The following is a 14,990-nucleotide window of genomic DNA, read 5'->3' as shown; positions in this document are numbered from 1 at the left end:
TGGGGAGGGGGCCCTTGGAAGCCACTTGGCTGACTCTGCTGCGCCCGACCCCTCCTCAGCCTCCCTCCGCCCTCAGGCCGCCAGCCCGAACTCCGCGGCTGGTGCTTTCATTTTATTTCCGACCACGTAGGGGGCTGGCTGGAAGGGATGAAACAAACCAGGTTTTCTAGGGAGATGGAGCAAGCACCTCGGTTGGGGGTGGAAGTAGGGTGGTGGTGGAGATCCAGTCAGAAACAACAACAAAAAAAATCAGTTTCTAAGGACTGTGGAGTTCGGTTCAATCCCGCGGAGGCTCTGTTTTGTTTTGCTTTCTTAGTATATAATCCTACAGATAAGAGGGTAATATAAATACTTCGGAAGATTGGGAAATTGCTGAAGAGTAGTAAGGGCAAGAAAAAAAAAAAGCCAGTCGGAAGCTGGTTATATAATGCGCGATGTGGCTAAGGAGAACGGCAAGCTATTTTTATTTTGTTTACCGTATGCTGTGCAGTAGGGACTCCTCTCCAAACTGGTTCTGTCCCCGAAGAGATCCTTAGCTTCCCTGCGAGATCCACAGGGTACAGTTAGCAACATTATAAGACCCCCATTACACCCACAGAATCAAAACTAATGCCTTAGAGTGGCATACTCCCTGCACATCCTGTCGTGCATGCACGGGAATGTGTGTATGCAAATAAGTCCTCCTTTGGCAATCTAGTAGTCACAGCTCAATGACATTTGTGTTTTATAATGCAGGGTGCTCTTAATATTTAAACATCATCGTTACATGTCGCACACAGCAGAGGGTGGTTACTTGAGGGTTATTTTTAGGCTCAGCTAGTTACTTTTCAACACTGTTAGCTAAGCCATTTCTGTTTGGGTTTATGAGGAACCTTGCAGTTCCTAGAAGCCCCTGGTAAAGCCCACCTTGTGGTTTATTTGGTGGGCTAAGGAAGTTTGATACCTCTGGGGAAACCACCAGAGAGGAGGATGAGAAAATCCTGCACATGAACTCTTGGAAAGGATTGCACCGTAACGGCCAATGCTGTGGCATTTAATCTCCTTTGACTGCCCTCTAACTGTGCATGCATCAGTCAGTATTTTAACAGCTCCACAGACAAATGGGCTTAAATGCCCCCTTCTACATAAAGCAGAAGTTGAAGTCTCCCCCTGAACCTCCTGCCTGCCTGTCTTTTTCCTCTTGTAGATATGGTCAGTGGTGTAGGTTTTCGGAGCACTTACTCCAACCCCATCACTCATGTAATTAGATCAGGCTGCCATGGCAACAGGCAGTGTTCCTCCTCCATTCAGGTGGGTTTGTTTTGTGCCTGGACTATTCCCAGTGTTTTCTGCACAGTATTTGTGCTGCCCAAGCCAGACCAGAGAGACTTCACTATTTCAATTGCGCCTTCATTTGGATGGGAGACACTGAAGGAGTCTTATCCATACTCTCATAAAGGAGACCAACAAGCTGTTCTTACTGGGTGCAGTATGTAAATGCCTCTCCCAGACAGAGAAAGGAGCCCGACAATCCTGCTGGTGTTTATTGTGAACAGTTCAACAAGTATTTGGTACTTGTTAGGAACCTTTCAGAGCTGACTAAAGCAACATTTCTTTTGCCTTCTGGTGCCATTGGCCTTGCAGGCATTAACCCTTTCAAGGGCGGAAGTGCTCATTCTTTAGAATCTCAGTTACCAGTAGTCATGACTGGTTTTCTAAAGGGTTTACTCAGTGGAAGTAATTTATTTGGGAAAGTTATCCCCATTGTCACATTTTAAAACTGGGACTGACAGTAGGCAGCCATTCTGAATGTATTGATGTGCTTCATTTGGATCTTTTGGCCATGATCTATAATCTGTGGTAGTAAGTGAAAAGGTTTGTGTCTCAGGAAAGAGATCATACAGACCTGTAGCTGGTAGACTGATACTGTGTGGTGCTTTTGCACAATAAACAACTTCTGCTCTACTTTGGGATATAATTTAATGAGCATTTAATAATTTAGAGAGCAGCAGTCCACTCTTTGTATTAGGGCACCACCTTATTAAACCTGTTAAGCAAAGACAAGTAATACTGTTACAAAAAGAAAAGAAAATTAGCTTTGGTTGTGGAAACTCTGTGTTGCTCAGGCAATCCAAATAAAGGGAAGTATTTTAGTAACCTTGATATTTGAAAGTAAAAATAATTGAAATCACGCCTTGATTTAGTTGTGACCCTGCCAGCCGTCCCCGAGCTAAATTGGTAAATCCTTTTCCCCTTGGGGCCAAGGGTGGGGTGTGAGGTTACCAGTTTCTAGTAGTGAGTTTATGTGTTTGGTAACTAGATTGTGGCCTACTCAATTGCAGTGGTTAAAACGAGGAGCTACTGTTATTCCTAGGAGGTAAACAGATGGGATGCAAGAATATAAAGTAAGGTACAGAAGTGTAAGTTTTACCCAACACCTTGGAGGTCCTGGATGATATTTTGGGACTTATAGAAAATCGTTTTTACTTGCCCTAAAATGTGAACATGTATTTTTGAATGCATAAATTCATGCTAAAGTAAGGATGAGAAATGTACCTGATTGGGAACTGTGAAAAGTTAATATTTTTCTCTCTGGATTTTGTTTTAAGAGGGTTTGGTAAACAGAAGTGATACTTTATCAGAAATATTATAAATTGGCTTCAGGGCTTCTGAATTGTCTTTTACTTAGAGAAAGGTTCAAGAAAAACTCTTTAGCCCTGGGTTTATACATCAAATGCCTGTAGATGGCCCTGTGTTTCAATATACCTTCCTCAGTTGTTTGGGAGTCCTGGGAAAGGTCAGCCTGAAGAGATTATTAAAATGTTAGTGAACATAGTTCTGTGACTCCTGTTTTTGTTGTCATTACAGAGTTTAAGGACTCACATTCCTTTTGTATAATGTGCCTTTATTTTTTTTTCCATTCTGAAATGTCAAGTGGATTTTACTTTGGCACTTAACTTCAATGACAGTCTGATGACTAACATATTGTGACACCAGCTCCCTATGTTTCCTCATAGTAGTTAGTCAATAAATATATCTTTCTAAACTAGGTAAATGTAGGAGTGAATGTTAATTCTTTAAATTACAGTTGTTTGAAAGTAATAACATAGTTTAGGTTCTGGAGAGCTTAAATACCTGCATACATAAACTGACATAGTGCCATAAGACAGAAGATAATTTTTAGGGGTGAGAGAGATAATTTTGTTTCTGTTGCTTTATGGTTTCAGAATAATTCAATGATTTGAATGGTTGGCTTCTGTGAGAGATTTAGATACGTGCAGTTTAATTGCTTCAAAGAACAGATTTAGTACAGGTCATACTTTCAGTTATCAGAAGCGGCCCTCCTTATTTTGTTAAAAGCATTGAAAATAATAAATCATCTAAAATCCCAATAGAGAAGTAATTTCTGTTCTAAGGCATTACATACAGGACTGCCCTTTTCTTTCCCTTAAGAATGAGGTTGTAAAGCAATAGAAATTATGCTGTTCAAGTTTTAGATTCATTAAATTCAGTTTAATAAAATACTCATTCAAAAATTCTTTAAGAGAGGATATAATAATGAGTATACTAGGTGCTAGTTTTAGAGACTATTTTTAAATGTTGGCTGAAGGAGTTGTAATTGATATATACATATATATGCTTATATATTCTATAATTTTAATATGTGCTTAAAATTATAGGAGCAATAAAAAGATTTAGGTATTCCTGGGGGGTCTCTCAGTTGGTTAGCATGTTGTCCCTATATATCAAGGTTGCAGGTTTGATGCCCAGTCAGGGAATACACAAGAATCAACCAATGAGTGATAAATAAGTGGAACAACAAGTCGATGGTCCTCCTCTCTCTCTTTCTCTCCCTTCCTCTTTATCTAAAATCAATCAATAAAAATTTAAAAAAATGATTTAGCAAATAATTGTTATTTGTGAAAACAGTACTTTAAAACCCTTTTTATTTCATAATTTATATATTTTTTGTCTTTTATCACTGTATATATTTTATAATCCTTATAAATCTGAACTTTTCAAGTTAATGTACAATAAATATTTGTACTATATATTACCATTACTAATATGCTAAAACATGTTTAGAAATGTTACAGGCGAAAAAGCAATGAGCATTATATTTTCTTTGACATGTTTGACGTTAGCAGAAATGTTTTATTGATTTTTCTATAACTTTTAATGCATCCAATTTGTGGAGTAATGAAAATGCAATGATAATTGCCATAATGTAAGCAAAAATTGTATCCTACTTGAAAATTACTGTTCAGAAAATTCATTGTAGTGTAATCAGAGGTTGAGACTTAAGGGGCCAGAGGCTCTCCTGGTTGTGGTCTTTTGATTCAGGCTAAGAGGAACTCTTTTTTTTTTTTTCCTACTTAGGTGCTCTTTAACATGACATGTTTTGAGGGAGTCATTTAGCAGAAGTTTTTAATAATAATTGACACTGCTGCCGACCCAGAAGCATTTATGCTTCTAGCATTCAATGACAGTGTATTTTTTTGTCACTGTATATGGTAGTTTTTCTTTTATTGCACCCTGAGCTTTGGCCTACTCTCTCCGAAGTATTTATAGTATCTCCCGTGTTTACATTACTTACCTATTATCTCCTCTTTATTGACCAACGCATAAATATTATTTAGGCCATCTTTCTTACTAATCTCCCACTACTAGTGGTATTGTGTTAGGTTGCTCTGCTTTTAAAATATTAAATATTCCATGCTTAGTGTATATATTGTATAAAATAGTTATTAGGTTATTTTCTTTTATATTGCTTGTATTACTTTACTATGCATCCATTCATTCTTGCTCTTGTATATTCTTGTGTTTCTTTCCTTTAAAAGAATACAGCAAGTTATGTTAAATTTTTTAATTACTTTAACTGATGTAGCAATACAAATAATACAAATATTTTTTAAATAAGTAGGAATACCAATGAGAAAGTAAATTAATATTTTTACAGCATTTGCATCATGTTTGACTGTTCTCTGCACTTCAGCAGAATAGGAGGAGACTGTAATTTGGACTCTATAAAACCTTATCTGTCAAGTGATATGTAAATGGGGTTGTGTGCACACACATTGATATATACAGGCAAACACCCTCACAATTGTTAGCTCAGAAAGCAAGTGCTGCCTGTGAGTCTGCAGTACCTACACCTTGTTCGAAAGTGATTATTCAGTGTTCTGATGCTTCATTTGATGTTACTAGAACAAATCAAGACTCCTCCCCTTAAAACAATTACTGTATAAGAGTAAATAGAATTTTGTGAGCATCTATTTAATTTGGCCACTATTTACATTTGTAACCCAACAAGCTTTTTAGTAGAGGGATAGTGTCTTCAAAGACGTTTTAGTCTGGTACAGTTTACCTTCTTTTTCTGTACTCAGAGATTACACCTGGTTAAAACCAAGGCCTGGAAATGGAACTTCTTTTGATTATAAGTCCTCGGCATGCAATAATAGATGCTTAAATAAATACTTGGTGAATGGATTAGTTAGAAGTAAGACTATTTTGGCTACTATTTATTACTTGGAAAAGTGTTGGAAAGCTACTGAAATTATTTTCCTTTCCAGCTGGGTTGTGCTCTTAAAAATAGTGAGTGTGTATGGATGAAAATAATCATGACTACTGAGATGTGTTGCCATGTACCCAAGGATAATTGGCTCACTACCTGTTTACAGATTATTCACATTGGAGATCATATTCATAGCTCCAGAATAGTTTCTTTCTGACTCCCAATATAATCCTGGGCTTTCTCCTTCCTACTGTTACCTGGCATGGGCGTAGGAAGCCCAAACTAAATTTAAAATCAGCCTAAACAAATGTGCAGATCAGTTCCAGTAATCAAAGACTGGAAATCAGTCCAGCGATGACTAGTTTGGGAATATTTAATAATAACTGTGCTACTGATTCTGTAATGTGGAATTACCAGTATCTAAACATATTATCTTAATAGATGGTGCTGGAAACTGTTAGCAGATCAAGTCCTCAACTTCTTCCATTTCTATGCATAGGTCTTTACCTCACAAAAACTACAAGCACCAAGCTCCCTGATGGAAAGGTACATGGAAGATTCATTCATCCCCCTTTTCATTCAGCCATTCACACATTCATTATACATAAGAAAATTTTTACTTTACCATGTGCAAGGCATTATGGAAAAATGAAAATGAAATAGACATACATTTAATAATGAAATGCTTTAAAGTTTAGTGGAAAGTCTAGTGACTATGTGTATTCTTTTAAAATTTTTTTCTGCCTGTGTTACATTCTTCTATCCCATTAGATTGGTATGCTAATAACTGTGCTTTTTTTTTTATGATTGTCCCTTATGTTGCATGTTGATAGTAATATGTGCCACATTAAAATTAAACTTCGGCTCAACTATTATTCAATCCATATTCATTGTCACCTGATATTGTTGTGATTACCAGCATGTGTTGATCAGATGATTGGTTAGAATCATTAGAGAAAAGAATGACAGTAGTTGGCTCAAATGGGGAGACCGAGCTCTTAATTTGATTGAGGGGATGACCTTTTTGTGTGTTGGCCTCCCTCCGAGGCCCTGTTGAGTAAAACCAGACCTGCCTTTTGAGCTGGCTGGTATATGTGTGATTCTCCTGAAATAAAATGCAAAATTTGGTGTTCTTAAGAGCGAAGATTTCAGTGCATTGACACTTAAGTGGAATTACTTTTTAAAACAATTTGTTCTGTTTTTCATTTTGATTTCCTCTTCTGCGCTTCCTGGACCATTACAGGAGCACCGTGCAGCAAGTCACCAAGGTGGTCCGTTCAAACTGCAGACTTGTTTGTCATCCTTGTACAGCAGTCTCCTCCACAGCCACTCCAGAGAAGTGCGCCACATATCAGGTGAGAGTTTTGTGATGCTTGCTAGTTCCCATCTGAAGATAAAGTCTGGCCTGGAAAAATCACCTACTAGCTATCCATTAGCACTTTGTGGACTGTTTAATATAATTGTCTTTGCAAACATATTGTGTTGGAAATAGATTGCCAAGAGAGTTTTTATAAAAGTTGGGTTAAAGTATCTCTCTTTTTGGTTTCATTTTATTTGGCTAATGAAGAAGTTAACATTTGATTTTGTGATGATTGACCATTTTGTGTTGGGTTCGAGCCTGATCATTTTAGTTCTCACTTTTACTTAATGCCATGAGAATGCACAGCTTTCATGGTTTAGTTTTTTGTTGAAGAGTGCCACATGTGCAAGAGACCTCTTTGTTCAATAGCAACCAGTATTTGTTGAATCTTGAATTTCTCTGTCTCTGTCTGGATTTTACAACTTCCTGATTTCCTCACGTACAGTAAATTTTTCTGGCGTGGAAAGTCATGCAGACACCGGGTGTATGCAGGGTTGATGACTCATGCTTCTCTGTTGAAGAGAGGACAAGAGAATACCGCCTAAAGGGAGTCAGGAGAGATGGAAGTTAGGCACAAGTTGGGGCACTAAGGGTTTGGGAACACTGGTGTACGCAACCAAAGGCAATTGTGAAATAGATTCCCTGTTTCTATTTGCCTTGGGAGCAGTCCTGCTGGAAGCTGTGGAAATAGACTAGTTCAGAGGTTCCTAAGCCTGGCTGGGCAACACAATCACCTGGGAGCTTAAAAAAAATAGAATTTGGAACTCAACCCTAGACCTATTGAATCGAAATGAACCTTCATGGTTTCTTGGAATCAGATTGAGGCTCCTCAGGCTTGGGAACTGCTGGGATGGGTGGACTCCAGGCAGCTCTTCCTGAGAACTGTTCTACTTCCTTCCTTGGTGAGATGCAAAGTCTACCTTCCATCAAGCTTCACAAATAAAAATATGGATTTTCAACTAATTTGTTACAAGATGGACATTTGCTTTACCAAAATGTTCACCTTGAAAATAATTCTTCAGCTTTCTTTAAATAAAGAGCTCCCTCTCTTTATCTAAGATCCAGCTTTTAAGTTACATGTAAATTCTGTGGCATCTGAGGTAAGAGCATGGGGCTCTGGGCCCAGCCTGTCTGGCTTTACACCTAGAGCAGCCACTGTGACCTTGGGCCATTCTATAACCTCTTGATGCCTCAGTGTCTTTGTCTTAAAAATGGAGATAATATTAGAACTTTATCCGAGGGCTGCTGTGAGGGTGGAGTGAAATAATATACATATACAGGGTAGGATAATGCCTGGCATGTTTTATGATCCTCGAACATCAAGTAACTTATGTCTTGACAGGGTAATGCTGATATTCTTGTATTGTGATGGTTGCTCCTGGACCATATATGACTAAGAACAAGTAAACATACCTATACCTTGGTCTTTGGACCAACCCTAGACATTTGCAGCTCTGCAAAACAAATGAGACTTATTTGTTTTTCTGAATTTTGTGTTCATCCAACTCTCTTACTGGGATAGGATTCTCATGTATTGTTTTTATGTTGTTGTAGGATGAACTGATGAGTTGTATGCACATGATAAGTTATATGTGATTTGAGTAAAAATAAGCAAAGCCCTGAGTGATTGAAGTACTATGTCCCAGAAAGGATAGTCAGAGAAGTCTGTTGGGAGCAGAGGAGGGAGGAAGTTATCACATTATATCCTTGTAGAGTTTGGAACTGGGTACTTGACATTTTATTGGCTGTGGATTAGGGAGATGGTCTGTGAAAGGAAATAGGATCACCCTGCAGTTACATGCAAAGGTAAGCTGCTTTTGTTGTTGTTAATCCTCACCCAAGGATATTTTTCCATTGATTTTTAGAGAGAGTAGAAGGGAGGGGGAGAAACAGAGAAACGTCCTTTGGTTGCCTCCGCATGCACCCAGACCAAGGTGGGGGATGAGCCTGTAACTGAGGTATGTGCCCTTGACTGGAATTGAACTTGGGACCCTTCAGTCTGGGGGTTAATGCTCTATCCACTGAGCCAAACCGGCTAGGGCCAAAGATAAACTTCTTAAGGTCTCTGTCACCTGAATAAAAAATGGTGACATGCCTCACTGTTACTTTATCTCTTAGGGATGTTACCCATTTTTACAATTATATGCTAGGCAGAAAATCCTCACATTTAAGCTTTTAAAGGAAGTAGTTTAATTGAATATGTGGTTAATACATGTACAATTTTTAAAAAACTTGTGGTGTTTAAAATAATTTTATTGTGAAAATTCAGGCATCAGAAAGTCATATCTCTTGGCCAATATGTGCAAACTTATTGAGATGATACTGAAGTTTTTACATTTTATTAAGCAAGTCTACCAGTAAGTGTCTTACAAATATTTGTATTGTATTACTGACAAAGTAGTGCAGAGTCACCTTGAATTCCAAGCAACTGACATTTTCAGCGATTGCATTTAAAGTAAGCTAATAAAGCATTATTTAAACATTTTGCATAAGTAATGTCCTCTGTAGAGTCCTCACAATTGATGGCTAAATGTGGGCAGAGAAATCATGTCATTCATGTTGTATTCTGTTATATTCATTAAAGTTTTTCTAAAAACCTAAATTATAATATCCCTGTTTCTAGTTATTTTGCAAATAAGATATGGTTATAGGAAAGTTATGGCATAACTTGTTCACAGGCACTTTCTCTATTAAGAAATGATTCATTCATGTATTCGTTGTGTATAATTTTAAACTACTACACGGTGCTGTGGGTATGAAAGTGAGTAACAACCACCCAAAAGTGGCAATACTCTGTGTGTTCTTTGTGGTCAGGTAGGTGAAAGAAGAAATGCTTGGAAAGAACTAAGACAAAGCAGAATGGGGTGGTTGTACTTCCTGGGGTACGTTCTCACACAGAAGGAATTCAGAAGAATAATGCTGAGTAGGATGACGAGGAAAGACTGAGGAGGAGGGATCATTTGAGTTCAGCTCTGAAGGCTGGTTAGCATTTCTGTGGGTAGAGATGGATAGAGCAGGAGGAAGACCATTGAAGTGGCTGGGATATGATAGGGAGGGCACGGTGTGTAACTGACAAGGCCCCTTTGGCTGAAGCACAGGTGCTGGTGGACATCTGAGTTGCTGGAGCCCAGCAGACAGTACAGGGTGTGGGAATAAAATTGCTGACAGGTCAGGTCTGGAGATAAATTTGGAGGAGTCATTGGCATGAAAGTGATCTTGGAAATTGGGCTTTGGGTTTTGTGTGTGGCAGAAGGTTTGATAGGCAGAAGGGGATGACTGTACCTCAGGGGTGACATCAGCTGGTGCAGAATATGTAGAGAGAAGGTAAGAGGCATGGAAGAGAAGCTGGAATGTTGGAGTGGCACAGCCTTTGTATGCTTCCTCTTTAAGACCTGGGGTGGAGGGTGGGTGGGTGGAGAAGTGGGGATGATGCATGGGTGGGTAATGGGGGGTCTGCCCTGGAAGCTCAAGCACTTTGGAGTCTCAGCCCAATGAAATCTTGTTGAAACCTTTATTCCTTTAAGACATTTAAAAAAGAAAGGAACATGAGCTAATTTTAGCTAAACCTAATACGTGTGTGTATGAAAACGAATGTTGCTTTTGAAATTCCGTGCATGCATTATCTGTTGTCATTTAAACAAACCATCCTTCTGTTTTCCTCTAAACAGTTATATTAAGAAGCTTTTCAGTGAGGCCCTGTACATAGTAACAACAATTCCAGCATTTCCTTTGATCTTTCCCACTGTTGATTTATTCATTTCATGTGATATGCGTAAATCACATTGTGCCACCTACTTGACTCTGGAGCAATTGTTCATTTTTGTGGCAATTCATTTACTGTACTTAGATAAATCACATTAATATGGATGTGTTTTATAACTTTAGAGGCTTTTCCGAGGCTTTATATGGACTCTTTTTAAATGTCACACACACACACACACACACACACACACACACACACACATCACACACACACACACAGAAAGCACAGCTTCCTGAAGTTTGGCTTCCCATTTATATTTATAGGGGGGAAAAAGTAGTATTAGTGAGCCTTGACTTTGGAGTGGGTGAAAACTACTTGGCTCAAAATGATGGGGAAAGCTGGAAATTATCTGGTTACACTGCTGTTAGTGGGCAGTCTCTTTTAATATAGTTAAAGACAATTTGAAGATCATTTAAGTGTTTTGTTTTGTTTTTTACATTAGTTTTAGATGGGCTGTTTATATTCCCCGAAAGAGCTCAGAATGAGGCAATGACTTACTTACCTTTCACAAAAGACAGGAAAGTTAGGATGGGGGTGAGAGGAATGGAAAACACAACTCCAGGGTAAGTCACTTTGCAGATATTTAATAAGCATCTACTGTGTGAGAAGCTTTATGCCAGTTGGGCCCTAAAAGAAATTTAGAGATGATCAGTAGTTCTCACTTACTGTGTATTAACTCATTTAATCCTCATTGCGGTCTTCTGAGGTAGACACTATTATTATCTCCATTTCATGGATGGGGAAACTGAGGCACAGGGACAATAAGTGACTTGGTCAAGGTTGACCGGCTCTAGTGGTAGCATCTTTACTGCTGCCATGCATTGTCTCTCAAGGCCTAAGCCTGGTCCATAAGAAGCTTACAGTTGAGCCCAGAAGGCAAGGTATGTCCAGGAGTAATATTTAAACAATTACAACAGAGGAACAGCATACTCTCAGAGGCCAGGATCAGGGAAGGGCTCATGGGCAATGAGCCTTCTTTTTTAATGCTTGCTTGTCCATTCTGAGCTGCGTATGGGCCGTCTTTGTGGTATTTTATTTCACTTTCTCATATTCCTACACATTTTCAATAATTATTAATTGCAGAAAATGATGACAGTGGCAATATGCTTATCTGTGTTTGGGCTCTAAATGTTGTTTGACATCAAGAGTCCCTGTGAGACGATGAACTTTTGACTCTTCAAAGAACTTCACTGGGTCATTGCTCAGCTTGCAAGATTTGGCAGATAGGAACTATTTATCTCTCCAGTTTGATAGGCAGTGGGGTGGTGCTAAGTGCAAGCTTTAAGAACAAAACGTGCGTGAAAAGAGGTCACCCTTTAGTGGGGGTGGCTGTCAGGCAGCTCAGATCTGCCATACCCCTTGTCCCACCCCTCTCAGACTCTCATTTTTTCTCCTTCACTAGACCAGCGGATGAACCTTAACCGACTCATGTCAGGAGTATAAAGAGAGATCACTTTGCTCTTAGCCTGCTTAGAGAAGGCCAGTTTGTCTTATGTTGAATGAAATTTATCAAAGATTTAAAAAAAAAATGCCTTCAGAGCAACGTCTCTCGCTTTGTAGATACACAGAACAGAAGAGGACTTGGGATTTTCTCTCCGTGCCCCAGCCTAGCAGCCCCAGCCTCCATCCCAGCTGTAATCATATGTGATGCATTTTTATTTACAGATTAGGAGGCTCTGACTGTGGCATATGACTAACCGGGAAGCTCCTCCCTACAACAGTTGTATGTCATCTGCTTCAGAGAACTAATTGCTTGGCAATTCCCCTTTGGTAATTCCCTCTTTATTTTCTGATGAGTTACTTAACAGTGATGGGCTTGTTGAACAGTGTTGAGTTTAATGTGTGCTCCAGAAACTCCTGTAGGCCTGGGGAGGGGGAGAGAGGATATGGTTTTTCAAATTCTGTTTAGCTTTACTGAGGGAACACTGAAACCATTATATGACCTGTTAATATTTCACTCAATACTAGGTTAAACACTGAGCCATTTTGCAAAAGAAATCAAAACCAGGCTTCTTTTTTAAATGTGCCCCTGTGCATTTGAAAATTGTTAAAAAGGAATTTAATATTTATAGAATGTTTAATGCCCATTTTAAAATGTGATTTAGAATGGAGTAGCTCTCCAGTATTCCAGTCTACTGCAGAGTGAGTGTGGTGTGCTGGGGAGCAGCTGGACTGGGGGTTTGGACACTGAGTTTGTGTTTCCTGCTCTGCTCACTCTACCTTGCTGGGCCTCAGTTTCCCCATCTACAAAATAAAAGCTAGTTGGGAGAAATGATCTTCCAGGCTCCTTTTATCTTAACACTGTGCAGCTCCATGAATAGATTTTATTGTAATTCTTCCTGGCTCCCCCAAGACCTTTGCTCTGTCAAACATCATTTGCTGTTGTTTGACTTTGTTAGGTTTTGTATTTAATTATAATTTACATTTTAGCTATTATTGTGTCATTATTTATAGACTAAGTCTTAAGTGGTGCCTAAAATCATTTATCACCCAATCTATATTAGTTTCATACCGTAATCCTTCCTCTGTTCCTTTTTACTGTTGTTGCTACCATTGCCCCAAACAACATCTATTTCTGGAGCGAGGATGCATTATAATTGGAAGGAATCTTCCAGCTAATTGTGGAGTAATTTTTTGCAAGGAGAGTGCAGAAGCTCTGCCCTTCTTTGTAGCAGCATCAAGGGTGATATCCTGCTTCTCATTGGCAAGTAGAAATCCTTTTTGACGTCATTTGATTTACCTGCAGGTGCAGCTTTGAGTGTCAAGGTAATTTCTTCTTTCTTCTGCATCAATTTTTGCAATTAGTGTGGGCAGCATTACCTTGTCTTATTGCTTAATTTATAAGCAGTCTGTACTGATATCTCTTGATTCATTGCAATTTGTATAGCTTTTTAGGCAGCTAGTGTAAATACAAGCAGTGACATTTTAAGAGTGGTTTATTTTGTTTGTTTCATAGGCAGAGAGAAAGGGGAGAGGCAGTATTCATGGTGGTTAAACTGAGGGCTCTGATAATGGGGAGATGGAGGTTAGAATTCTGGCCCTGGCTCCTGAGTTGTGTGACTCAAGCTACATTTCTTTTCTTTTTTTAAAAAAATATATTTTATTGATTTTTTACAGAGAGGAAGGGAGAGAGATAGAGAGTCAGAAACATCAATGAGAGAGAAACATCGACCAGCTGCCTCCTGCACATCTCCCACTGGGGATGTGCCCGCAACCCAGGTACATGCCCTTGACCGGAATCGAACCTGGGACCTTTCAGTCCGCAGGCCGACGCTCTATCCACTGAGCCAAACCGGTTTTGGCTCAAGCTACATTTCTTAAATCTGTGATCCTCAATTTCCTCATCTGTAAAATGAGGATGATGACATCTATCCTACTGGATTGTATGAGGGATCAAATGAGCATCCATATATATATTGTATATAGTCAGATCTCAATACATAATTCTAAAAATTGAAAGTCAAAAAGGGGGAGATGACATAGCATTTAAGAGCTGGAAATAAAAAAAAAAAAAGAACAAAGGAAAGAACTGTGCTTTGGGGTTATTCCAGGTTCGAGGAGCCCTTCAGAGCCTGTCCTGGGCAGGGTTTGAATCCCAAATGGACCTTTGAAACTTGGGAAAGCCTAGACACCCTGTGCTGATCTGGCCGTGACCTTCTCCGCAGGTCGATCTGCTCCACCAAAGAGGTTGTTTGCTACTGCATGATTGCTAGAAATATTACATGTTAAACATCTGTTGCCTATACATTACAGCAATAAAAGGAAGGCAATAAAAGCAAAAGTTCCCTTTGATTCCGCCATCCCAGTCCATAAATCATGTTCACTTTTATGTGTTGTCTTCTGGTTCTTGACGATTTAACATCTATCTTTTTCCTGTTTCGCTTTTTCCACTTAGCATAAGCATTCTCATTTGCAGCCTAGACTTTACAGTTATCATTTGCAAGGATTATATAATATTTTGTAAAGTTGTTTTATGTTAATTTAAGTTTTGTATTATTTGTGGACATTTGAGTTGTTTCTAATTGTTTACTATTATGAAGCTTCTTTGAACATCTTCATACACTTTAGTATTGACCTGAGACACAATTACATAAGAAGGCTGTTACTACGATAGAGGGGGCTTGCCCTGAATTGCTTTCTAGAAGGCTGGTACCAATTTACATTGTTACAAATGACAAATGAATGTGTCTTACTCAACCTGATTAATTGTGGGACTTACTATTATTGGCTAATTGAATAGGCTTCTTGGTTTTAAAATTTGCATTCCTTTGATTCCTCTCCAAGATAGAACATTTCCATCTATGTTTATTTACTACCTTCCTCTTACACAATTAGCAAATGGGAGTCTTGATATTATCATCTACGTATATGAG

General features: G+C 38.9%; 1 protein-coding gene across 1 annotated transcript in view; it reads left to right on the top strand.

Annotated features, from left to right (window-relative positions):
- Window positions 1–4,902: 4,902 nt before the first annotated feature.
- The window catches only part of ATXN1 (ataxin 1), a 403,348-nt gene continuing 393,260 nt past the window's right edge, over window positions 4,903–14,990 (top strand). Inside the window, exons 1-2 of the mRNA XM_006764076.2 lie at window positions 4,903–5,479; window positions 6,738–6,849. The gene's annotated coding sequence lies outside the window, so the exon portion shown is untranslated. The remainder of the gene's footprint in view (window positions 5,480–6,737; window positions 6,850–14,990) is intronic.

The sequence above is a fragment of the Myotis davidii genome, unplaced genomic scaffold (assembly GCF_000327345.1).
Source record: "Myotis davidii unplaced genomic scaffold, ASM32734v1 scaffold279, whole genome shotgun sequence".
NCBI lineage: Eukaryota > Metazoa > Chordata > Mammalia > Chiroptera > Vespertilionidae > Myotis > Myotis davidii.
Note: the sequence above shows the minus strand (reverse complement) of the source record. Positions and strands in the feature narration are given on the sequence as shown.